The following is a 27,225-nucleotide window of genomic DNA, read 5'->3' on the forward strand; positions in this document are numbered from 1 at the left end:
GATCCTCCTGCCTCAGCCTCTTGTGTAGTTGGGATCTGAGGCGCGCCCAGCTAAATTTTTTTTTTTCCTTGTTAGTAGAGATGAGGTCTTACTATGTTGCCCAGGCTGGTCTTGGGCTCCTGGGCTCGAGTGATCCTCCTGCCTGCACATCCAAAAGGCTGGGATTACAGCTGTGAGTCACCGTGCCCAGCCTGCAGTTATTGAAATTTCTAAAACTGGCTTATGTCCTTTTATTTTTTAACAAGTTTGATGTTGAGGAGATTTTAAATAAATGGTGCTTTTTACTGACATTTTGTTTAAAAGTAAAATTCTGTATTTGTAAGTTGGGGTAAATACAGGTTTTAGATAAATGTCTACACTTCCTAAGTCAACTTTTAGAGTCACTTTTAAGATCACTCTAGTTGTCTGGGGTATCCAACTTGGGAAATTCAGAGCCACAACATTTACAAAGAGAATCCTTCTTCAACTTTAATCTGATGAAAAGTCAATCTTTCCTTAAAAGTCCATGATATGCCACAAAGTCAAATGCATCATCTGGGAAAAGGCAAATTAGAACAGGTTCAAAATTTACAACTATCTGCAACATTCAACTATTTGGTCAAAATAGAACCTAATTCATAATTCTGACTTTCACACTGCACAAATGTACTGAGAAGTTTGGTATTCCCCAGGTCAATTTTTTTTAGTGCAAATGACAAGCACAACAACCATTTAAAGTCATTTCTGGATTCATAAAGACAATGAATATTCCAGGTTCTCCGAACAATCTATTCTCGTATCAGAAAAAAACAGAATGATCATATCATAATTTGGAGTCAATTAAAATTGAATCCTGAAGAAAAATAATAAAGAAAATATACTCAGTACTTATGAGTCACGCATTTAATAACAGCACTTTTCAAAGTCAAACTTAGTTCCCATTTTCCAGGATGAAAATGACTGTGAGTCAGTAGGTGATTAAAACAGTTATTAATTAATACATTGGGGGTAAGGGCCTCGAATTTGCCCCTCAAAAAAGTGGTAACATGATAATTACTTTTTAAATTACGTAAAGGTTCAGTTATTTATGTAGATAATTTAGAGATAATATATCTCAAACTTAGAATATCAGGACCACCATCTACTCTTGATTCCTTAACATAGAAAAACAGCTTAGTAGGGAGTTCAGTTTAGACTGCCTAGGTGCCTAGCATCCCAGATCCCAGTAGCTTCCTGGCTCTCAGCATCATAAAGTTAGGCAACTCAGTTCCCTCTGAACAGAGGCAAGCGCCAGCCAAGCCAACTTCAGTAAGAAAGCACGGTACCTTGGTGAAACAAATCATAGCTGAATGTAAGAAACCAATCTTCAGACACTGTAGTAGCACAGTACTGATCAGGAACTGAAAGGCCACCTTTTCCTTACCCTCTGTCATGTGTGATTTTGAGTAAGTCATTTAACCCTTGCAGTTTCCAAGTCAGCAAAACATAATTTTGCCTGTCTCAAAGTGCTGCAAATAGTAATGCTTTCAGTACAATAAACATGCTATACAAATAACAGATTTTTCAAATAAAATATGAACATAAAAGGCAACTTTCACGTGCACTTGGAAAAAATTAAATTCTACTAACTACATCTTCAAAGGCAGAAAATATTTACAGCATGTTCTAGTCAGATGGAACACCTTGTTACATACACAGTGAAGTATACTATTGTAAAGAGACTGAGAAGTTTTTCGGGGTTAAGCTTAGTAACTACAAGAAACAAAATATTCAGAGGCAGCAAAGTGCACTGGAAATAATTTAAAAAGTAAAAACAAGAATAAAACCAAAATACTATCTTCAGTCTTGTTTTGCTGAAGGACCTACTAACATACAATTTTGAAGAACAAGAAATATATAATGATCAAAACTGCTAAACATACTCAAGGGGATCCAATACTACATACAAGACCGTAAGAGATCTTGGATGCTTTAATGTACCGTACAAATTGTGACAATGCTTATCTCCACATCATAGAGCTATTACACATTTTCTGTTTCATCTCTACCAGCTTCTGACAGACAATACACAAAAATATTTTGAACAAACATGACTCAACGTTGAATTGGAAAAGCTAGACATAAAGGAGCCAAGTAAAAATCAGCAGTGCCTGGGACATACTATTATTACTTTCATCCTCTAGGAGTTAAGACATTTCGGCAGCTCGTCCAAATTCTGCCACTGAAAAAGTACGTAAAAATACTTACCTTTTAAACTATGTGTGTGCTTAAGATACCTTAAGATCTAAAAGCACTGTTAGAAACACACCTACCCAAACCCTTAAAATGTAACCTTAACCTTATTAAAAGCCTACTTGTGGACTGCAATCTTTCCTCACTTCCCTTGCCTAATCAGATGCTACTTGAATGAATTAAAATGTACCCACCTTGAAAATATTTTTTGTTCAGAGTTTTAAATTATGGTTTTAAATGTCCGTAATATGTTTATCATAAAAAACTTAACAGCCAAAATTTTAAAATACAAAAAACGAGAACTTGTGATGGATCTATGATGTCCATATATCTTCCGAAGCAATGGAATTAACTAAATTAAAAACTAGATAAAATGGACACAAATACAACTTCCAATTGTAACATAATCACCGAAGTATTTTCCTACTAAATAATATATATATATATATATTTTACATAATCTCAGGATATTAAGATAGTCCTTTGGGATCAAACCACCAAATGACTTTCTTCCTTATCAAAACAAGAACTTGGGCTTCTACTATATGTACACTGACTTATGAAAAACGGTTAAAAAAATTATCGAATAAAACTGTCTTACAGGGATCCAAGGTGAGACTTGGATTTCACGAAAATCTGCAAATAATTCAGCTTCTTTCCTCAGAATGCATGCACTCATTTAAAAATGGAAATCTACAAGATAACGTATCTGCAGTAACAACCTACTGCGTGACACGAAATATGGGGAACGAACGATTTTTTTTTCTTGCTGAACTCGTTAGTGCCGCCAGGTTCTCGGGAGAGGCCCGAGGGAGGTGGAGGGGGCGACACCTAGGCGAGGAAAGGACGAGCGCCGCCGCTCAGCCCGGGGAGGGCAACCTTCGGCCTCCATGAATGGCCGGTCTCTCCGATCGCCTGAGCACCCGTCTCACCCCGGGCCCCGGGGACCGAGGACGGAGGTAAAATGGCCTCGGGGTGGCGGAAGTGTTTTCCGCAGGCGGGAAGACAGAGCGGATTACGAGAGACCGGTGCCGCTCCGGGCTTGAGTGATCCTTCCGGCCCTGCCCACCCCTTACCGGCCCGGGGCAGCCGCGCCCCAGCCCTCAGGCCCCGGAGATCCCCCGCGGCCGCTCCCGCCAGCCGGCCCGCACCTACCTCTCCTGACGGAAGCCGCGCCGGCACCGCCAGTCGCGGAGGCCGAGGCTGCACCGCTCGCCCCACAGCCCGGGTCCCCCGGGCCGCCGCGCAGCCGGACTGCTCCGCCGCGCTCCTAATCCCGCCACAACCCCAACGCTCCCCTTTATTTGCAGGTCTCGCTGCCACAAAATGGCGCTGAGGGAGGAAACCAGGCCTCGCCGCCCGGCCCCGCCCCGTCGCCCGGCCCCGCTCCGCCCCGCCCCGCCCCACAGCCCGGCCCAAACGCGCCGCCTGCCAGCGCCGCTGCCTGCCGCCTCCCGCCAGCCTCACCGCTCCGCCATGTTCGCGTTCTGGCCCACTCACCGAAGAGTCGCCTTTCAGGCGTGGCCGCGGTCACTCGCCCGCTGCCGGGCCCCCGCCAGCAGAGGAAAAGTGAGGGGAGGGCGGCCGCCGGCCTAGCCCGATCGGGGCCTCGAGGCGCAGTGGAGCAGCTGCTCCCCGGTAACACACCCCGTCTTTTCCCAGGAGCCTAGCGCGAGCCCCCGCGGCCGCCGGAGCTCAGCGAACGCGGTGGGGGCGGGAAGGGAAGCGGCTGGAGGGGCGGGCCGGCGAGGTCGGAGGTTAGCCGCGGGGCATCACGGGAAGGGAAGGTGGCTGCTGATGGACGCACTCGTCGGGGCCACCTGCGGGTGCGGGACGGCCTCGTGCGGAGGGATCTGGGCGAAGGCGGCGCGTGATTGGCTGCTCTGTAGTCGCGACGCCCATCCTTGATGCTTCCGCGCGTCGGAGGACCAGGTGCTACCTCAAGAGAGGCCGTGGGCGGCGAGCCGGGAGCGTTTACGGTTAGCAGAAGCTCACCTGTAAGTTTTGAGAACTTAGAAACCGATGCCCTCCCTCTCTTCTGTCGTAAGGCGTAGCCGCTTGGCCGCCGGGTTTGCTCCTCCTTGACGTCTCTGGGGATTTATCGAGGAGCTATTGTTCTCTGGCGTCGGAGGTTGCGCTGTGACCGCGGCACTGAGGGCGCCTTGCTAACTCTAACGAGGGAAAGGCGGCCCTGAGGGGCTTAGTGAACCCAATCAAAGGGGTCCTGCAAGTCAAGTAGACTCCCTGAAGCAAGACTGCGCCATCGGTATCGCCGAGTAAGGACGATGTTACCTGAAGAACCTAAACACTTACTAGAGGATCACGTAATTCTTTCGATTGGTCTGCCCTTAGCCGGCTTTATCAAACCTGTTTATCCCCAAAGGAGTGTCTTGTAGTAAGGTGATTTATAGGGATAAGATTAAAGTACACTCCAGATGGTCATAGTATATTCGCCGTGAATCAGATCAGCCTGGAGAAAGTCTTTGCAACTTGTATCACAAGAACTCTCAAAAATTGAAAACACAAAGTCCAAAATCCAAAGGAGAAAATGGGGAAGGACATGAACAAATAATTCTCAGAAAAAATACAGTAATGGTCCTTAAACATAGAAAGATGCTGTGCCTCACTTACAATGGAAATACACTTTGAAATTACCTTTCTGGTGGGAGTGGAAAAATGGTTCAAATTCTGTGGCATACAAAATTACATCTGTTTATTCTTACTCCTTGCAGTTCTAACCCTAACCTTATTCTGAAGGTACAGCTCTACACATGGAAACAATATGTATACAAGGTTATTGCAGTGCTATTTGTCATAGCAAAAGTTAGTGATAACCTAAATATCCATTAATAGGGAACGGATAGGTAATGGTGCATTCATCCAATAGAATACAATGCAGCCCTTAAAAAGATTCAGAAAATAACCATGTGTTGCTTATTTTATATATCTTAATATATAAAAATATTTATATTTAACATGCATATTTATGTATATGTGCTTATTTTGGGAGGAGGGATTGGAAGGATATCCTGGAAACTTAAAATAGTTACCTATAAAGAATGGTGGGCAAGAGTGGAGAGGAGATAGAAACAAGACTTCTCTTTGAACTTTTAGTTTTACATAGTTGACAAGTAAATAAAAAAGTAGACAAACCCCAAAGTTGAAAGCAAACTGAAACAAATGAAAACTCTTAAGTACGGCTTTTTTTTTTTTTTTTTTGAGACGGAGTTTCGCTCTTGTTACCCAGGCTGGAGTGCAATGGCGCAATCTCGGCTCACCGCAACCTCCGCCTCCTGGGTCAGGCAATTCTCCTGCCTCAGCCTCCCGAGTAGCTGGGATTACAGGCACGCGCCACCATGCCAATTTTTTGTATTTTTAGTAGAGACGGGGTTTCACCATGTTGACCAGGATGGTCTCGATCTCTTGACCTTGTGATCCACCCGCTTCGGCCTCCCAAAGTGCTGGGATTGCAGGCGTGAGCCACCGCGCCCGGCTTTTTTTTTTTTGTTTTTTTTTGTTTGTTTGTTTGTTTGTTTTCAAGACAGAGTCTCGCTGTGTTGCCCAGGCTAGAGTGCAGTGGTACAATCTCAGCTCACTGCAACCTCCCCATCCTGGGTTCAAGCAATTCTCCCACCTCAGCCTCCAGAGTAGCTGGGATTACAGGCATGTACCCCTGGCTAATTTTTGTATTTTTAGTAGAGATGGGGTTTCACCATGTTGGCTAGGCTCACTCCTGACATCAGGTGATCCTCTTGCCTAGGCCTCCCAAAGTGCTGGGATTACAGGCGTGAGCCACCACAACCGGCCCCTCGGGGCTTTGGAACACAGTCCTCTAGTAGTGTATCTGTGTTGAGATAGTGTAGTCTTTCCTCCTTATATGCAGGAGATTGGATGTAGGACCTTCTGCAGACATAGACCTTTCTGCAGACAGAAATCTGCATACCTGCCTTGGCCTACCAAAGTGCTGGGACTGCAGGCCTCAGCCACCTGGCCTTTTTCTGAACTACTTTGATCTTGCATTTATAGCTCATTCTCTCATACACTGGAAGTCTTTGTACACAGTAACATTAAAGTACTTGTGTTATCCCATCATGTCACATACAGTACATAGTTTGAAAACCACAGCAACAGTATTAGTCAATCATAAATCAATTAGTGAAGCTGAAAGCTCCTTTGCATTTTTTTCATCATAGGATACACAGTTGACCCTTGAACAACACTGGTTTGAACTGCTGGGTGGCTGATGCTTGCAGTCCCAGCACTTTGGTAGGCCAAGGCAGGAGCATCACTAGAGTCCAGGAGTTTGAGACTAGCCTGGGCAACATAGTGAGACCTCTGTCTCCATTTTTTTTTTTTTAATTTAAAACAATTTTTAAGAAGTTCATTGATCCTGAAAAAAACTAATATAAAAAATTTTAAGAAGTTCAGAAAAAAAAGTCTGTAATATTTAGTTTAAACTGCAGGCCTGGGTACAGTAGCACACACCTGTAATCCCAGTGCTTTAGGAAGCCAAAGCGGCCTAGGAGTTCAAGACCAGCCTGGGCAACACAGCAAGATCCTGGCTCTACAAAATACAGATAAAATAGCCAGGGGTGGTAGCCTGTGCCTATAGTCCTAGCTACTTGGGAAGCTGAGATTGGAGGACCAGTTGAGCCTAGGAGTTTAAAGTTACAGTGAGCTGTGATCTCACCATTGCACTCCAGCCTGGGCTGTAGACCCTATCAAAAAGAAAGAAGAAAAAAAATTTAAACTGCAAAATAAAATTTCCTAGTTCTGTGCACTGAAAGTGCCTAGAAGTACTAGGGTGACCAATTGGTCAAGTTTACCATGGACTGAGGGGTTTTCTGTGGATGCTGGACTTTCAAGTTAAAACTGGAACAGTCCCAGGTAAACTAGGATGTACAGGCAAGGTCACCCTACAGTAACAATGAGCACATCTAACACCCAGATCTTGGTTTCTGAATTCCATTTCCCACTAAAGAGATCCAGAGCTCCTTGGAGAATTGATTGATTCCAGCTCTGGGCTGAGAAAAAAACGAGTTGAGCCAGGTATTTCATTGTGCCTGAATGCAAAGGAAGTGCTTAGACCAATGAGGCTATGCCAACAGTATTTAGGAGAACTAACAAAACTAATCCACGGTGATAGACAGCAGATCGGTAGTTGGCTAGAAGGGGAAGAGAGAAGGAATTGACTGGAAAGGAAGATGGGAGAACTTTTGGGGGTGATGGAAATGTTCTGTGTCCTGGTTAACAGAGTTATATACATTTTTCAAAATTCATTAAATTGTGGCACTATAAAGGATGCATTTTATTGCATGTAAATTATACCTCAATAAAATGTGGAAATAAGCCAAGGCAAACAAAAAGAAAAGCAGAGTCTATTGAGAACTTGCTGTAGCTAGGGAGTCAGCACCATCACTTATGTTTTGGCAGAGGTTCAAAGGCATGCAGAGGAGTGGAAAAGCTTTGTGGTGGACAAGGGAAGGTTTCACAGGAATGCCTGATGGGAAGCTGTTGCATGGGAAAGCTGGAAACTAACTAGAAGTTGGCATCCCATGGGCTTGGTTAAAGGAGCATATTTGACTTTCTCTGGATGGTCATAAACTAAAATTGGGGACAAAAATTAGGGAAGCTGTTAATTTTTAATCAAGCCCTGGTCATTTTGAGCTGATGTCATAGAAGTTACTATTTAGCTTCCTGGATTGCCACCAGAGATGGCAGTTTGCCTTACTGCAAGTCTGGTTGATAGCAGGTTTGGCTTTTAGGCTGAGAGTACAGCACTTATGGTAGATAAATGCTTGGTTTACTGGGCTAGTTGTTGCAGGTAATGGGTCAGAATTCTGTTTTTATGTATATTGTGGCCATTGTCCATTTGTATTTTCAGTCTCTCAAAAATAAATTTTAGAGACGTGGGAGTTAGGATCTCTCACAGGCCAAATTTAGGACAGTTTTAGCATCAAAAAGAAAATGAATACTATTGACTGCAAATACTGAATAAATAAAAATCTACTCTCTAGTATAGAGAAGAGAGAATGAGAAGAGGGAAACTATTTTTCCATCATTGGTAGTGACTATTGTACCAGTTTGTTACTCTGAAAATTAGTTATTAAAAGGAGATAGCATTTACCCTATTGTTTGTTGTTTGTTTTGTTTGTTTTTGTTTTAAAGATAGAGTCTTGCTCTCCCATCTAGGCTGGAGTCCAGTGGCACAAACATGGCTCACTGCAGCCTTGATCTCCTGGGCTCAAGTGATCCTCCTGCCTCCTCAGAAGCTGGGACTACAAGTGCTTGCCACCATACGTGGCAAAGTTTTTTGGCTTGTTTGTTTCTTTGTTTTTTTAGAGATGTGGTCTTGCTGTATTACCCACGCTGGTCTTGAACTCCTGGGCTCAAGTGATGCTCCCACCTCAGCCTCCCAAAGCACTCGGAGTACAGGCATGGGCCACTGCTCCCATCCTATTTTGCCTTTTTTTAAAAAATAAAGAATGTGGTTTATCCCCAGTTGATGAGGAAAAACTCTTTACTATAGGATGCCAGCTAATAAGTGTACAATACAATATAGAATTAGAAAATAACTGGCCAGGTGCAGTGGCTCATGCCTGTAATCCCAGCACTTTGGGAGGCCAAGGCAGGAGGATCACTTGAGGTCAGGAGTTCGAGACCAGCCTGGCCAACATGGTGAAACCCCCATCTCAAACACAAAACACAAAAATTAGCCAGGTGTGGTGGTGCATGCCTCTAGTCCCAGCTATTCAGGAGGCTGAGGCACAACAATTGCTTGAACCCGGGAGGTGGAGGCTGCAGCGAGCCAAGATCATGCCACTGCACTCCAGCCTGGGCAACAGAGCGAGACTCCATCTCAAAAAACGACACAAAACAAAAAAAAAAAACACATGATATAAACCTTAATGAAATAATTGACTCAAACAGGGACTATCAATGAATGGACTTTAAAATCTTTAGGTGAAAGATTGCTGGGAAATGCCACCAAAGTGTCACTCTGTAGGCTACTTACAAGAAAACACAGGCCAGGCTTAGTGGCTTACATATGTAATCCCAGCACTTTGGGAGGCCAAGGCTGGCGGATCATGAGGTCAGGGATTCAAGACCAGCCTGGCCAACATAGTGAAACTCTGTCTCTACTAAAAATACAAAAAAGAAAAAAAGTATCTGGGTGTAGTAGTGCACCTATAGTCCAAGTAGTTGGGAGTGCAGAGGCCAAGGCAGGAGAATCGCTTGAACCTGGGAAGTGGAGGTTGATTGCAGGAAACAAAGATCATGCCACTGCACTCTAGCCTGGGCAACACAGAGAGACTCTGTCTCTTAAAAAAAAAAAAAAAAAAAGAAAGAAAGAAAGAAAAAAATACACCTCTGTAGCAGAGCCATCTGGTGGTCACCATTTGAACCAAACCATCAAATTTAGTATCAGTAGGAGTGGGACAACCTCTAGTTTACAGAGAATACAAGAGAAAGGGTTGTTGTGCAAATCTAATTATGCTAACAAAAGTCAAGAGACTATAAGGAATAAATATTTAATGAATGGCTGAATTAGGCATACTGTATTCTCTATCAATATCTAACCAGCTTAAAGTCACCATTTCAAATAAAATAACCAACACATGATGAAAGTTACAACCATCCTTTTCTTGGGGTTGCACTACTGTCCAATGAGTGCCTAGTGAGAGCAGTACTGCTAACTCCTGCACAACACACCAAAATTAACTAGAGCTTTGCTTTACCTTGGTGCAGTTTTTGGAAAAATGAAAAATGGCTTTTCCACACACAAAGTTGTTTACATATTACTATATTAAAAAATACATACAGGCCAGGCATGGTGGCTCATGCCTGTAATCCCAGCACTTTGGGAGGCTGAGTTAGGCAGATCACTTGAGGTTCAGAGTTCGTGACCAGCCTGGCCAACATAGTGAAACCTTGTCTCTACTTAAAAAAAATATATACAAAAATTAGCTGGGTGTGGTGGCAGGCACCTGTAATCCCAGCTACTTCAGAGGCTAGGCAGGAGAATCGCTTGAACTCGGGAGGCAGAGGTTGCAGTGAGCCAAAATTGTGCCACTGCATTCCAGCCTGGTTGATGGAGCAAGACTGTCTCAAAAAATAGTACGTACAGGGCTGGGCACGGTGTCTCACGCCTGTAATCCCAGCACTTTGGGAGGCCAAGGCGGGTGGATCACTTGAGGTCAGGAGTTCGAGACCAGCCTGGCCATATGGTGAAACCCTGTCTCTACTAAAACAATACAAAAATTAGCCAGGGTGGTGATGCATGTCTGTGATCCCAGCTACTTGGGAGGCTGAGACAGGAGAATTGCTTGAACCCAGGAGGCGAAGGTTGCAGTGAGCCGAGATCGTGTCACTGCCCTCCAACCTGGGGGACAGAGCAAAACACTCTGTCTCAAAAACAAAACAAAAAAAGCCATACTATCTAGTCAGGTCAAGATTACGTGAATTGGCTACTTTTTTGCCATCAGCCTAATACTTAGACTATAACTTTTTTTTTTTTTTTTTAAGAAAAGGTATTGCTCTGTTGCCCAGGCTGGAGTGAGATACACATGACCTTGGCTCACTGCAGACTCCACGTCCTGGGCTCAGGTGATCCTCCTGCCTCAACCTCCCCAGGAGCTGGGACCACAGGCACAAACCACCTCGTCTGGCTGATTTTTGTATTTTTTGTAGAAACAGGGTTTTGCCATGTTGCCAAGGCTGGTCTCAAACTCCTGGGTTCAAGCAATCTGCCTGCCTCTGTCTCCCAAGGTGCTGGGATTACATGCATGAGCCACTGCACCTGACCCATAGCCTATAACTTTTAACCCTACTAATTTGATTTAGGAATCACCTAATAAAATATTAATTGAGAGGTGTCTGAGTCCATTCAGAGCATAATGAAGTACCATAGACAAGGCGACTTATAAACAACAGAAATATATTTCTCACAGTTTTGAAGGCTGGGAGTCTGAGATGAGGTTGTCAACATTTCTGGTGAGGGCTCTTTTCTGAGTTGCAGAATGCTGACTTCTCTTGTCTCTCTTCCTGCTCCCCCTCTCCCCAATGGAGTCTTGCTCTGTCGTCCAGGCTAGAGTGCAGTGGTGTGATCTCAGCTCACTGCAACCTCCACCTCCTGGGCTCAAGTGATTTTCCCACCTCAGCCTCCTGAGTAGCTGGGATTACAGGCACATGCCACCATGCCCTGATAATTTTTGTATTCTTAGTAGAGATGGGGTTTCACCATGTTGGCTAGGTTGGTCTTGAACTCCTAACCTCGTGATCCACCTGCCTCAGCCTCCCGAGGTGCTGGGATTACAGGTGTGGGCCACTGCACCTAGCTGACTTCTCTTATCTCTTGTGTGGTGGAAAGAGGAAACGAGAGCTCTATGGGATCCCTTTTATAAGGGCACTGATCTCATTCATGAGGGCTCTACCCTCATGACCTGATCACCTCCCAAGGGCCTCACCTCCTACCTCCACATTGAGGGTTAAGATTTCAACATGAATTTTGGGTGAACACAAACATTCAATCTATTGCAGAAGTACCGAGGGAAAAAGAAAATTATTTGTAGTAATGCTAGTTTTTGTTGTTGGCACCCAGAAATCCAGGGATCCTGGAGAGATTATCAGAGTTGTCGGTTAAAAGAGTTAATATTAATCTGTGATGCTCGCAAGAGCTCACATCTGGTGTGACTATGACCATGTCATGTTAGTATCTCTGCTTCGTCCATTCTTTCTGTCTGGAATGCTCTTTCTACTCCTCTGTGCCAGGTTATCTCCTGGTCACCTTTAGTAATTAGCCTAAGAAACATTACTTATTTACCTTAGTTTGTGTCAAGCATAGAGATTCATGGTTTTACAGAGAGGGAAGCCAAACCAAACTTTCTAGCCTCCTTTTTCTTATCTAGTGGATTTTACACTGACTTACAAGATTTTACTGTGAGCAGCAATGCACCATATCAACCCAATGTATCTAATCTCTGCAGATCACAAAGACTTCTACTAAGATTCTAAGTTTAAAAATAATAATAGTAATTAAATAGGGCCGGGTGCAGTGGCTCACACCTGTAATCCCAGCACTTTGGGAGGCTGAGGCAGGTGGATCACTTGAGGCCAGGAGTTCTAATCCAGCCTGGCCAACATGGTGAAACTCTGCCTCTAAAAAAAATAAATAAAATAATAATAATTAGATTGCTGTCATAACTAGACTATTATTAAAATATTATTTCAGAAATCCAAATGTTGATGAGATATCTGCATTCCTGTGTATATTGCAGCACCATTCACAATAGCCAAGTTACATACAGACTCAGCCTATGCGTCCATCATCAGATGACCGTATAAGGAAAATGTGGTATATATGGCCAGGCATGGTGGCTCATGCCTGTAATCCCAGCACTTTAGGAGGCTGAGGTGGGAGAATTGCTCAAGGCAGGGGTTTGAGACCAGCCTGGGCAACAAAGTGAGACCCTGTCTCTACAAACAAATGAAAATTAGCCAGGCATGGTGGTATGTGCCCGTAGTCCCAGTTACTTGGAGGCTGAGGTGAGAAGATTGCATGAGCCCAGGAGTTCAAGGCTGCAGTGAGCTATGAATGCACCTCTGCAGTGCAGCCTGGGTGACAGAGGGGAGAGATCCTATTCCAGATAAAGAGAGAAAGAAAAAGAAAGAATGATAATACTATTAGCCATACGAGGACATTAAGTGAAATAAGCCAAGTACAGAAAGATAAATACTGCATGTTCTCACTCATATGTGAGAGCTAAAAAAGTTGATCTCATAGAAGTAGAGAGTAAAATAGTGGTTACTAGAGGCTCGAAAGGGTGGAGGCAGGGAGGGGACAGCCAGAGGTTATTAACAGATAGAAAAGTACAGCTAAATGGGAGGAATAAGTGCTAGTGTTCTACAGCACTGTAGGGTAACTATAATAACTTATTGTATATTTTCAAATAGAAGAGCAGATTTTGAATATTTTCAACACAAAGAAATAATAGATGTTTGTAGTGATAGATGTGCTAATTACCCTGATTTGATCACTACACATTGTATACATGTATGGAAATAACACAGTCTACCCCAAAATATGTACAGTAATTATGTGTCAATTAAAAATAATAATTTTATGGCTAGGTGCAGTGGCTCATGCCTATAAGCCTAGAACTTTGGGTGACTGAGGTGGGAGAAGTGCTTGAACCCAGGAGTTCAAAACCAGCCTGGGTAACATAGCAAGACCCTGTCTCTCATTCAAAAATAATAATGGTAAAAAAAAATAGAGTTAGGTTTTAAATATTCTGAACTCCTTGGTGGGAGTGAGGAGCATTCGTTAGTCAACAGAGGTAACAGAGGTATGGGTAACTCAGTCAGTTATTCTTGGAAACAGACTTGTCCAACTACTGGAAAAAAATCCCTTCATTAGGAAAAATAAAGGCATCCTTTGCATGTAATTTCCCTATCCTGATCCCTGTAATTTTTTCCTGGTTGCCCATTCAGTACAAATAACAGCAGCTTTCTGAAAAGGATTTAGCATGCTAGAATGACTGGACATTGCTGCACTCCTTCCAACATTTGCGGGGGTATCATGGCACACACTGCTGGGAGCCATGTTCCTCCTCTTGCACAATCTAGGAACTTCTAGATTGTGTTTGAGTCATAGTGTCTTGAGGCCAGGAGATGAATTATGCCTGGTGTAAGCCAATGTTTCTGAACAAGTGTGCTATTGGAATTTTGGACACGACAGTTTGTGTTTATGCAAAAGTATTTTGTGCATTTTAGGACATTTGGCATCCCTACACCAACCCACTAGGTGCCAATAGCACCTCTGTTTATGTGACAACTGAAAGTGTTCCTTCCTATGTTTTCAATACTGCCCCCTCTCCTCATGCCCTTAATGAGAACCCCTGGTCTAAGGCAAGCATGGCTATTATGGTCTTTACCAAACAGTGATGGTGATTAGTCTTCTTGCAGGCAGAGTTGGCCAGTTGAGCAGTTCTGGCTGAAATCAGAGGAAATCTCTCTGGACTTCTGAGAAAAGTTTTCCTTCCCAAGAAGAGAGAAGCACACAAGGTGAAATGTTTTCCCCCTCCCTTCCTTCTTGTCTCTTACTAGGCTGTGAGAGGCTGTGATGCTTGCACCTATAGAAACCATCTTGTGATGATGAGGCAACAAGTTGGAAAATGAAAGCAGGCTGCTGGGAATTCAGAGTTAAGAATGGAAAGTCCCTGGATCCTGGATGACCTTGTTAATCTTCCAAACTCACCAAGGGACTGCCAGTTATTGGGTTTTTTATTAGGTAAAACAGGACTACAGGCACACACCACCACACCTAGCTAATTTTTTTTTTTGTATTTTTAGTAGATATGAGGTTTCACCCTGTTGGCCAGGATGGTCTTGATCTCTTGACCTCGTAATCTGCCTGCCTTGGCCTCCCAAAGTGCTGGGATTACAGGTGTGAGCCACTGTGCCCAGCCTGTCTTCAGCTTTTCTTGTGGACTAACAGTGGCTCCCTAATTGGTCCTCTGCCACACATCTTTGGTTCTCATCAAAACTGTCTCCTGGCCGGGCGCGGTGACTCAAGCCTGTAATCCCAGCACTTTGGGAGGCCGAGGCGGGTGGATCACGAGGTCAAGAGATCGAGACCATCCTGGTCAACATTGTGAAACCCCGTCTCTACTAATACAAAAAAATTAGCTGGGCATGGTGGCGCGTGCCTGTAATCCCAGCTACTCAGGAGACTGAGGCAGGAGAATTGCCTGAACCCAGGAGGCGGAGGTTGCGGTGAGCCGAGATCGCGCCATTGCACTCCAGCCTGGGTAACAAGAGTGAAACTCCGTCTCAAAAAAACAAACAAACAAAAAAAAAACTGTCTCCTACACAACAAGCCCTTTCTAATTATGGGAGATTTCCACTCCTGGGAAAATGGACTAGACATACTTTTCCATGTTCCTCTCACCAAGTACAGCTAAAAATCCTGAGTTTATAAAATAAGCAGAAGAAGGCTGAAAGGCAAACTGGCTACGGACTTCAGACCCAAGGACTGACATAGGAGTGACTCCCTTTGTTTTGTTTTTGCCTCATATATCCCAGAAGCCAGCAATCTGTAAACACCAACAAGCACAGACAAAAAACAGCCCCCAGCAAAAGCCTGTTCTCTATAACCGAAGGTCCAGGAAAGGAGGCAGTCTACCAAGACAGAAAACCTTTAGACAGTAACTGCTCTACTCTAGCTGGACACCAGAGAAGAATCTGTAGCCCACCCCCATCCACTCCAGCAAAGGCTTCTGATGAAAACACCAGTGGGCTGTGATGTGATTAATTAGACGGGACACCAGGATAAGCTTATCATAATCTGGGCACACCTTTTCAACAAAGTGAGAAACAGGAATTGCTTTTTAGTACTGTGGGAAAGAGCACCACCTGGTGATGAAAGGAGAGCAAAACATCTAAAGGCTGTGCCGTTGAGCCTGCTGTAGAAGTCAAGTCAATCAATGTTGGTTCTTAAAAGGTCACTACCCAGGCCCAGCCTGGGGAGGGATGTAGAGGGTGTATAGTCAGGAGAAGGGACTGATGAAATGTGCTAGTCTGTTCCCGATGGACGCCAGGCTCATCTTCCCTAGGAGGGAAGAGTCAGCATGTAATGCATCATCCAGTGTGGGACTCAGGGAAGTCCAAGGTCACTGGGTTTCTGGAGAGGAAAAAGAATGGAGGAAAAGGTATAGGCAGAGAAAGAGATGGGGAATGATGTTTCTTTGGTCCTCACAACCCAATATCTAGGGAAGTAAGGGCCTGTATTAGTCTTATTTGACAGATGGGACAGCAGAGGCACAAAGTTAGATGACAGCACAGATAAGAGGTAAAGCCGGTGTGCTCATGTGATCACTTGCTTATGTGAGCAGAAGTAGTTCTGGTTGTAGTCTCGCTATAGCCCTTTGAGGGCAGAAGGAGGAAAATTGCCTGCTACACCAAAATTGCATTGTGCCAAACTTGCTACCAAGAGCCCAACAATCGCCATGACGCTGAGAACGGAAGGCAGGGAGGGGTTCGTGGCGAAGGTCAGGGGCTTACCCTGGTCCTGCTCAGACAATGAAGTGATGCACTTCTCTGATTGCAAAATGCAAAATGGCAGATCAGGTATTTGTTTCATCGATACAGAGAAGGCAGACCAAGTGGTGAAGCATTTGTTCAACTTGAATCCACAGATGAAGTGAAACTGACTCTGAAGACAGAGAAACCATGAGACACAGATACGCTGAAGTATTCAAGTCTAACAATGTTGACATGGATTGGGTATTGAAGCATACAGGTTTGAATAGCCCTGATACTGCCAGCGATGGCTTCGTCTGGGTTAGAGAACTCCCATTTGGCTGTAGCAAGGAAGAGATTGTTCATTTCTTTTCAGGGTTGGAAATTGTGCCAAATGGGATGACACTGTGAGTGGACTTTCAGGGCAGAAGCACAGGGGAAGCCTGTGTGCACTTTGCTTTGCAGGAGATAGCTTAGAAGACACTGAAGAAACACAAGGAAAGAATAGGGCCCAGGTACATTGAAATCTTCAAAAGAGTAGCCAAGCTGAAGTTCAAACCTACTATGATCTCCCTCAAAAGCTCATGGCTGTGCAGTGGCCAGGCCAATGATAGGCCAGGTCCCAATGATAGGCCAGGGGCTGGCCGAGGGTGTAGTAGCATTGGCAGAGGAGCTGGGTTTGAAAGGATGAGGCAGGGTCCCTATGGTGGAGGACATAGAGGCTATGATGGCTATTGTGGCTATTATGATCGATATGGTTTTAGGTTTGATAGATTTGGAAAAGACCACAATTACTATTTTTCAGGAATGTCTGATCATAGATAGTGAGTTAGTGGGTCTGGTTTCCAGAGCACCACAGGGCACTGTGTACACATGAGGGTGTTACCTTATAGAGCCACTGAGAATGATGTAATTTCTATTCACCTCTTAACCCTATGAGAGTACATATTGCAATTGGACCTGATGACAGAGTTTACTGATAAGGCAGATGCTGAGTTTGCTACTCACCAAGATGCTGTGGCAGCTGTGGCAAAAGACAAAGCTAATATGTAGCACAGATATGTGGAGATGTTTTTAAATGCTGCAGGAACAAGTATGTCGGGGGGGGTTATGATCACAGCTATGTAGAACTTTTTTTGAATTCTACAGCAGAGGCAAGTGGTGTTGCTTATGGTAGCCAGATGATGGGAGGCATAGGCTTATCCAGCCAGTCTAGTTATGCAGCTGAGTGGTGGTTGTGGTGGTCAGAGCAGTGCCAGTGGTGGTTATGTAGGTGGTTATTGTGATCAGAGCAGTGTGAGTGGTGGTTATGGAAGTGGTTATGGTGGTCAGAACAGTGTGAGTGGTGGTTAATGGAGGTGGTTATGGTGGTCAGAGCAGTGTGATTAGTGGTTATGGTGGTCAGAGCAGTATCAGTGGTGGTTATGGTAGTCAGAGCAGTGTGAGTGGTGATTAATGGAGGTGGTTATGGTGGTCAGAGCAGTGCGAGTGGTGGTTATGGTAGTCAGAGCAGTGTGAGTGGTGATTATTGGAGGTGGTTATGGTGATCAGAGCAGCGTGAGTGGTGGTTATGGAGGTGGTTGTGATCAGAGCAGCTGAGTGGTGGTTATGGAGGTGGTTATGGTGATCAGAGCAGCTGAATGGTGATTATGGAGGTGGTTATGGTGATTATGGAGGTGATTATGGTGATCAGAGCAGTGTGAGTGGTGGTTATGGAGGTGGTTATGGTGATCAGAGCAGTGTGAGTGGTGGTTATGGAGGTGGTTATGGTGATCAGAGCAGTGTGAGTGGTGGTTATGGAGGTGGTTATGGTGATCAGAGCCATGTGAGTGGTGGTTATGGAGGTAGTTATGGTGGTCAGAGCAGCTGAGTGGTGGTTATGCAGGTGGTTATGGTGGTCAGAGCAGTATGAGCAGATATGACCACACTCTAGAGGAAAACTCCAGTCATTGTCAGTCAAACCTTGCTTAGGTAGAGAAGAGGCACCAAAGAGCTACTCCAGATACAAAAGCTGTGCATTTATAGGACTTCAATAGAGTGGGAGGAATGTTTAGTGTATCTGGTATGATGGGTAAATGGGAAATATTTATTCTGATCACTCTTGGTCAGCTTCTTTTCTTTTTGTTTTTTTTTTTTTTTTTTTTGAGATGGAGTTTCGCTCTTATTACCCAGGCTGGAGTACAATGGCGCGATCTCGGCTTGCCACAACCTCCGCCTCCTGGGTTCAAGCAATTCTCCTGCCTCAGCTTTCCGAGTAGCTGGGACTACAGGCATGCGCCACCATGCCCAGCTAATTTTTGTTTTTTTAGTAGAGACAGGGTTTCACCATGTTGACCAGGATGGTCTCGATCTCCTGACCTCGTGATCCACCCGCCTCTGCCTCCCAAAGTGCTGGGATTACAGGCGTGAGCCACCGCGCCTGGCCTCTCCTTTTTAAAGAAAACAAAAGTTTAACAGTTTTGCATTACAGGCTTGTGATTCATGCTTACTGTAAAAGTGGAAGTTATTTTAAAACTTTGAGCTCAGTAATTTTGAAAAGTGAAACATTCATCCAGGACATAATAACAAAGTTCAGTATTGACCATAACTGTTAAAATAATTTTCAGCTTTCCTCAAATTAGTTATGTTTTAGGAGTGTACCTAAGCAGTAAGCATATTTAAGTTGATGCAGTTTCACTTATGTTAAATGTTGCTCTTATACCACAAATTGAAAACTTTGGATGCATGTTGAAAAATAGGCTTTTCTTAAAACTCAAATATAGGGGCTGCGTCTGTGATTGAAAGTGAAAACATTTGGCATGTTAGTTAATTCTAGCTTTTTGGTTTAATATCCTCTAAGGCATGTGAGTGTACACTTTTACTTTGTTTTTGAGACGGAGTCTTGCTCTGTCGCCCAGGCTGGAGTGCAGTGGCGCAATCTCAGCTCACTCACTGCAACCTCTGCCCTCTGGTTCAAGCAATTCTCCTGCTTCAGCCTCTGGAGTAGCTGGATTACAGGCACGTGCCACCACGCCCGGCTAATTTTTGTATTTTTAGTAGAGATGGGGTTTCACCATGTTGGTCAGGCTGTTCTCAAATTCCTGACCTTGTGATCTGCCTGCCTCAGCCTCCCAAAGTGCTGGGATTACAGGCTTGAGCTACCGCACCCAGCCTACTTTTTTTTTTTTTAAAGATGTGGGACAATTTTAAGATGTAATACTAATACTTCAGGAGTTTTTTCATGTCATTGTATGGAATTCTGAGGCTTTGGTTTAAATCTTTCCTTGTGATTTCCATTTAGAAGTATTGTACTAAGTGAAACTTGTTAAATCTTCCTTTAAAAAAAAAGAGGTAAAGCCTCAATTTACATGAAGTAAGCCGATTTCTTTTTCCACTCCTGGAAACACACACAACAGAATTTCCATACATACATGCAAAAACAGAAGCCCCTTTTTTTTTTTGAGATGGAGTTTCGCTCTTGTTGCCCAGACTGGAGTGCAATGGCACGATCTTGGCTCTTTGCCTCCCAGGTTCAAGTGATTCTCCTGCCTCAGCCTCCCGAGTAGCTGGGATTACAGGCATGCGCCACCACACCTGGCTAATTTAGTATTTTTAGTAGAGACCGGGTTTTTCCATGTTGTTCAGGCTAGTCTCAAACTCCCAACCTCAGGTGGTCTGCCTGCCCCACCTCCCAAAGTGCTGGGATTACAGGCATCAGCCCCATGCCTAGCCAGAGCCCTTTTTTTTTTAAAGATGAGGTCTCACTGTTGGCCAGACTGGAGTGCAGTGGTGCAATCAGAGCTCTCTGCAGTCTCGAACCCCTGGGCTTAACCAGTCCTACCTTAGGCTCCTGAGTAGCTGGGACTATAGGCACATAACCACAACACCCAGTTTTTTTTTTTTTTTTTTTTTGAGACAGGGTCTTGCTCTGTTGCCCATGTTGGAGTGCAGTGTTGTCATCACAACTCACTGCAGCCTCTGCCTCCTGGGCTCAAGTGATCCTCCCACCTCAGCCTCTCAGTAACTCGGACTACAAGGCACACACCACCATGCCTGGCTCTTTCTTTTCTTTTCATTTTTTTTTTTTTTTTTTTTTTTTGTAGAGGCGAGGTCTCCCTATATTGCTACTGGCTGATTTTTTAAAAAAAATGTTTGTAGGCCAGGCAGGGTGGCTTTTGCCTGTAATCCTAGCACTTTGGGAGGCCGAAGAAGTGGGTGGATCATCTGAGGTTGGGAATTTGAGACCAGCCTGGCCAACATGGTGAAACCCCATCTCTACCTAAAATACAAAAATTAGCTGGGTGTGGTGGTAGACTCCTGTAGTCCTAGCTCCTTTGGAGGGTGAGGCACGAGAATCACTTGAACCTGGGAGGTGGAGGTTGCAGTGAGCCAAGATTGCACCACTGCACTCCAGGCTGGGTGACAGAGTGAGACTCAGTCTCCAAAAAAAGAAAAAAAATTGTTGATACAGACAGGGTCTCACTTTGCTGCCCAGGCTGGTCTTGAACTCCTGGCTTCAAGCAATCCTCCCTCCTCCGCCTCCCAAAGCAGTGGAATTACATGTGTTAGCTACTACAAACGCTTAGCAACATAAAGGCACAACTAACTTCAGATAATGTAATATGAAGTATGTTTAAGCTCATCAGACTGATACGATAAAAATAAGGTCCCTTATTTGGGGCATCCTTATTTTATACCCATAAACCATGGAACTGAAAAACAAGTCTTCCTCTTGGTCAGAAAAACCTTAGATACAGGGCAAGAAGATTTTGTTCTTTTCTTTAGGAAAAAGTGAGAAAAGAAAATGCTTAATTAGCCAAACGATCCAGTAAGTTTGAGTAGTGCCACTGCCCCTGACAGGGGAATGGGTAGATGGTAATGACAGCAGATTTGGGTAGGAGGTGGCTAAAAGGGACTGCCGTGGAGATCATCAGGGCCCCAGAGGCTTCCTTAATAAGGAAGACTGGGCTGTCTGTCTAAGGCCATGGCCAGAAGGCAGGGAAAACTTAGGCACATTTCGGGCAAACAAATGTTTTCAGAGGTCCATTCTCTGAGCAGGGCTGAGCAGTGAGAGAATGCAGGCAGTGGAGCTGTGTGTGCACCAGCTGGTTATGTTCCATCTAGGACTGCAAGTGCAAGCCAGGACAGGCACGAATCTGGCCCCTAAAGGAGGGATTGGCAAGGGCCAGGAAGTGTTCAGGGGCTTCAAATACTGAAATTAGGGAATAAGCAAGATACACAGGATAAATGTCAGCAGATAGGTACGTCTACTCTATACAGGAATCTTATTAGAAGGCACAGAAAAGATAATATATATTTAATAAGTGTTTTAAGGATAAACTATGGCAAAGCTTTGACATAGGTAGTTTTCTAAAATCTGTGACTTCAGCCTTGACTTTCGGAGAGCTGGAGTCGTGACCATTTTAATGTCATTTGGACTGTCCCTGACCTTGTGCTAGATGAGTGATTATGTAACAGCCTAGGTTGCTATCATATTCAACAGGGTAACATCATCAGTCATAAACATGCCATGCCATTTATATTATTTTCAGTATCTAGTCAATAGATAGAATATGGAGTGAAAATATTCTTAAGTTCTGTATTTGCTGAAATTCCATCAATTGAAATATAAATGTATATATTATACAATAACTTTAAATGAGCTAAATACATCTCTCATTCTGATTAATATCATTATTTAAATTCATATACACATTTGTTGATTCAAAAGAACATAATGGTCTTTTTAAAGTTATCTAACTAATAGCTTTTTTTTTTTTTTTTTTTAAACAGAGCGGAGTCTCACTCCATCCCCCAGGCCAGAGGGCAGTGGAATACATAGCTCACTGCAGCCTCTAACTCCTGGACTGAAGGGATCCTTCCATCCCAGCCTCCTGAGTAGTTAGAAATACAGGTGAGTGCCACCATGTCTGACTAATTTTTATTTTTTGTAGAGATGGAATCTTGCTATGTTGCCCAGACTGGTAACTCCTGGTCTCAAGTGATCCTCCTACCTCAGCCACTGAAAGCACTTGAATTACAGGCATGAACCATCATGCCCAGCCTATTTAGGTTTTTTTTTTTTTTTTTTTTTTGAGATGGAGTCTTGCTCTCTTGCCCAGTCTGGAGTGCAGTAGTGTGATCTTGGCTCACTGCAACCTCTGCCTCCCAGGCTCAAGTGATTCTCCTGCCTCAGCCTCCCGAGTAGCTGGGACTACAGGCGTGCACCACCACTCCTCGCTAATTTTTTTGTGTGTTTAGTAGAGATGGGGTTTCACCATGTTGGCCAGGCTGGTCTTAAACTCCGTACCTCAAGTGATCCACCTGCCTTGGCCTCCCAAAGTGCTGGGATCACAGGCATGAGCCACCACATCTGGCCTTATTTAGATTTTTGGCCTTATTTAGATTTTTAAAAGTTCTTAATAATTATCTTTGTACATTAAATATTAAAATTAACTTTCAGCCATGATTGTATAATGGTTAATTTTTAAAAATAGAAAAACTAAAATTAACTTTCACAGTAACTATTTAATATTACGGGATTTTGCCCTTGCAATAACACATACAACACTTATACTTCATCTCACTAATAGTTCTACAGTGACCTTAGCAGTAGTCTAGTGGCTGACATGCTGAGAAATTATGTCAGGTATTTAAAATTAATTAATTTTAAACTACTATTAAATGTTTTAATAATTTATTTTGAATAAAACTTCAGATTCATTCTTGAATTTCAGAAGTTCATTCGCTGATGGTAATATTTGGATTTGAGCAAGTATTGATCCTAACAACTCGTCATTAGGCATTCAGCTAAAGTGTGCATTTCTTGCATGTCTAAATTCTTTAGAAAGTGACTAATAGAATTGTGGCATAACGTTTCTTGATAGTCTGTGAATATTAATTGATATCTTAACATTTAATAATTACCATTTACAGAAACCTTAATAAATTTTTTGTGGCAGATACTTGTTAAATAGTCACCAAATCCATTTCCTCTTCTGCCTGGTCACAGAGGTATGGCCAGAATGTGGCCATGTAGCTGAGCTCCAGATAATGTGGGCAGAGGGATGTGTGGGCAGAGGGGATGTATGCTCTTTCTACCCCACAACAACCTTTCTCACTCTCTTTGCCTTCTGCTAGCTGGATGGAGAGGAAGCCAAGGACCTAGAGGAGAATGAAGCCATGAAGTGGAAGCCAAGGAACCCTGCACTAGACTGTGATGGGAATGCAGACTGTGGAGAAGCAGGAATCTATCTTTAAAGCCACTAGTGTTACTCTTAATACTTCTAAAGGAACATCAAGAAATGTCTGAAGGCAACTCAGGAAACCATAAAAAGTCTTTAATATCCCAAACTGCAGCTGTGCATAGCACTTTCTAACTGTAAAGTTTACACTTGGGCTGACTGGGGGTGGGTGATCCTCTGACAAGAGGGGGAAGAGCACAGGTTCTCTCCTAAATTCCCCACTGGAATGACTCATATAATATGCAAATTGGGGGGAAAAAGTTCACATTTGAGCCAGAAATCTTGGATACTATTCAAATACCAAAAATGTGGGAGATTTTGAGATTGCCCCATAGCACTGATGTGTGACTATTACACAATGAATAACAGTGACTCATGGGATGAGACCATGAAGTGATATTCCTTCATTGCCCAAGAAGTCATTCCGTTTGCTTCATGGGCTTGTTTTTTCTTTGTCCCTGGGTCAAATGCTGGTGCCATGACTTTTTTTGAGACAGAGTCTCACTCTGTCACCAGGCTGGAGTGCAGTGCCATGATCATGGCTCACTGCAGCCTCAAACTCCTGGGCTCAGGTGATCCTCCTGCCTCAGCCTCCCAAGTAGCTGGAACTATAGGCATGTGCTATCATGCCCAGTGTGGTCCCATGACCTTTTAAGAAATATGTGTTCTTTAGTAATAAAAAGTCTTAAAATCTCTTGAAGTCAGAACACAGGCTCAATCTACTATCCAAAATGCTTGTTCCCATTTGAAAACCAAAACTCTGAAAGTGATTTAAAGTCAAGACTTCTTCAGCACAGGCCGCTAGCAGGGCAGCAGCCTACAGTGGGAGAAAGACGTTCGCAGCTGGCAGGTGTCTTCTCTAGTGTCTTGTGTTCTGCTGCTGCTCCTCCTCTTCGATCATGCTCACCATGGTTTCTTTCATCTCCAGGGATTGGCCTGGAGAGGAAGCAAGTATGGGGTTATATTTGTGTTGCTCACAGTGGTGGCATGTGAGTGGAACACAGGGAAATCTTACCTGTTGTTTTACCTGACAGTTGCTTTAAGTGGACTCTTTCTCATGGCTTTAGAGACCACCCCATCACTGAGAATTTGTCTCCTAGATTTCAGTCTAAAAGCTGAGAACCTACATTGTGTTCCAGGGAAGCTTAAGAAAATTAAGTCTCGGCCAGGTGCAGTGGCTCACGCCTGTAATCCCAGCACTTTGGGAGGCTGAGGCGGGCGGATCACGAGGTCAAGAGATCGAGACCATCCTGGCCAACATGGTGAAACCCCGTCTCTACTAAAAATACAGAAAAATTAGCCCGGCGTGGTAGCACGAGCCTGTGGTCCTAGCTACTTGGGAGGCTGAGGCAGAAGAATCGCTCGAACCCAGGAGGCGGAGGTTGTAGTGAGCCGAGATTGCACCACTGCACTCCAGCCTGGTGACAGAGCAAGACTCTGTCTCAAAAAAAAGAAAAAAAAAAAAGAAAATTAAGTCTCTGCTTGATTTGGAAAGCTTAGACTGAACCTACATGAAAATCAGGTCAATGAAAAGTCGGAGTTTAACAAAGATATTATATCCCAGAGACCAGACATTTAAACATTACTTTCGAAGTGCACTCATAGAGATATTTGTTCTTTATTTAGTACTTAGAGACCACGTCTTCTTATCCATGCCATCAAAAGGTGGGAGTGGGACATGTTAACATGCCACACATGTTAACAGTGCATTTTGACTTAAAACATGGACATGCATTCATATGAAGAAGCAGAAAATTATTGGAACTACCACATCACCATGCTAGTAATATGTTGTCTCTAATTTCCATCAGTTCTCAAAAGTGGAGTAGAACTTAAAGATACCTGCAAACCAATCTGATCCGTTAAATGTTTAATAATTGTCCCACTCTTATATATTTGTTTTGTCCACATCTAACTGAACAGTGATCGTTTTTAGTGGCTCACCTCTTGTACCAACAGACAGCTGGCTAGTTTTTCAAACTAAGTATCTTTAGCATGAAAATGAAGTCTTATTTTATGTGATTTCATCTAATTTCTCACCAAGGAGTAAATGCAGAGGTAAGCTGGCACTAGAGGAGAGTGATGCAGACCAGGATGGATAGAGTCCTGGGAGTCACCTGAGATGGGACGTAAGTTCCCAGAAATACTCTGATGTCAATACTGTTCCCAGTGGACCACGTTCTGGCATGAACCTGGGTGGTGTGTGAGGCTAAGCCTCCTGTGTACCTATTTTGGCTCCTCCGAGTAGACATACAGTGTGGGGCACAGCCCCTGGGTTGTGCTGGCCTGGAGATTGGGCCAGCCAAGATCCTTATGCTTGCTCATGGCCCTCAGTGGTCTGGGCCACTCTTAAGTAGCTTGAGTAGCTCTTGAGAGTCATTCTTGGAGCTGTGCACATGAAATCAGTCTTACTCTGTGACAAATCCTGGGATATGAACTAGAAGTTGGCAGTTTAATGACAGATCCCACCCCTTACATAGAATGTAGTGACCATGTTTTGTTTGGTTTTGTTTTGCTTTTACCCGGAATAGTAATGGGAAGAGGTGGTGTTTATGTCCATAAAGGAGGCAGGATGTTGCAGGAAGTCCTCATGAAGGGATCTTACGGAGGGCTCTTCCAGACTCTCATTATGGGACAACCCTTCTCTTTTGGTTTCCTGGGTCCCCAGCAAGTTTGAGTCTTTCAGTAGACCAGTTTGGGAAGAGTCAGCTGGTCCATTGTCAAGGGAAACTCCAAGAAGCTGGGTCTTCACTGAGGCTACAAAACAAATGTAATCTAAGGGGCAAACGGACCAAGGTCAGGGCAGAGAAGCAGTGTCAAGCTTCAGGTCCAAGAGTGATGACCTGATGACCAGAATCATGTGTAAGAGATGGGGCAGCAGGCCAATCAGGAGTTGAGGAGATGGATAAGTTGGGAAGTTGCATAGGGGCAGAAGGAAGAAAAAAGTTTCAAACCTTGGGCTCTAATTAGATAAAGCTGGGGTCAATTCTTTTGGGTGTGAGGAGTGTGGGAGAGGGAGTGGCAGCTGTTTAAAGGCACAGAGATACACAGGTTTAAAAGAGACAGCAATACACTTGACCCTGGAACAATATGGGTTTGAACTGCATGGGCCCACTGATATGTAGATTTTCTTCTGCCTCTGCCTGTCCTGAGACAGCAAGATCAACCTTTCCTCTTCCTCAACCTATTCACCATAAAGATGAGGAGGATGAAGACCTTTATGATGATTCACTTCCACTTAATGAACAGTAAATATATTTTCTGTTCCTTGATTTTCTTACTTCCTCTAGCTTACTTTACTGTAAGAACACAGTATATAATACGTATAACATGCAAAATATATGCTAATCAACTTCGTTATTGTCCTCTCTGTGGTGTACAAACTTTATGTTATTGCCGGTAAACAGCAGGCTATTAGGGGTTAAGTTTTGGGGAGTCAAAATTTTTTTGTTTTTTTTCTAAATTTTTTTATTGGATTCTTTTTATTATTATTTTTTTGCGAGACAAGGTCTCATTCTTTTGCCCAGGCTGGAGTGCAGTGGCGCCATCTCAGCTCACTACCATCTTTCCCTCCCAGGATCAAGCAATTCTCTTGCCTCAGTCTCTTGAGTAGCTGGGACTACAGGTGCTTGCCACCAGGCCCAGCTAATTTTGTTTCTTTGTTTTTTGAAACAGAGTCTCGCTCTGTTGCCCAGACTGGAGTGTGGAGTGCAGTGGCAGGATCTTGGCTCACTGCAACCTCTACCTCCCGGGTTCAAGTGATTCTCCCAAC

At 43.9% G+C, this 27,225-nt stretch overlaps 1 protein-coding gene, 1 long non-coding RNA gene, 1 other non-coding gene and 1 pseudogene across 5 annotated transcripts in view; 3 read left to right on the plus strand and 1 right to left on the minus strand.

Moving 5' to 3' along the window:
• Positions 1-3,939, minus strand: part of WTAP (WT1 associated protein) — a 30,528-nt gene extending 26,589 nt beyond the window's left edge. For 2 of the 3 annotated variants that reach the window (XM_012451331.2, XM_012451348.2), the window contains exon 1: positions 3,367-3,552. The gene's annotated coding sequence lies outside the window, so the exon portion shown is untranslated. Of the gene's footprint in view, positions 1-3,366; positions 3,553-3,711 lie in introns of those variants that run through there. The other variant, XM_012451321.3, reaches the window with a different exon arrangement.
• A 53-nt stretch (positions 3,940-3,992) lies between these two features.
• LOC105716611 (uncharacterized) lies at positions 3,993-26,808 on the plus strand. The gene is made up of 3 exons (XR_001107321.3): positions 3,993-4,208; positions 22,003-22,123; positions 23,350-26,808. It is a non-coding gene; the product is annotated as an uncharacterized LOC105716611 (long non-coding RNA).
• Positions 9,846-9,971, plus strand: LOC135268587 (U4atac minor spliceosomal RNA). Its single transcript, XR_010336891.1, has one exon. It is a non-coding gene; the product is annotated as a U4atac minor spliceosomal RNA (small nuclear RNA).
• On the plus strand, positions 15,077-18,305 carry LOC105716576 (heterogeneous nuclear ribonucleoprotein H2-like; annotated as a pseudogene).
• Positions 26,809-27,225: the final 417 nt, after the last annotated feature.

Source organism: Aotus nancymaae, unplaced genomic scaffold (assembly GCF_030222135.1).
Source record: "Aotus nancymaae isolate 86718 unplaced genomic scaffold, 86718_ANA_hifiasm-v0.15.2.pri h1tg000040l, whole genome shotgun sequence".
NCBI lineage: Eukaryota > Metazoa > Chordata > Mammalia > Primates > Aotidae > Aotus > Aotus nancymaae.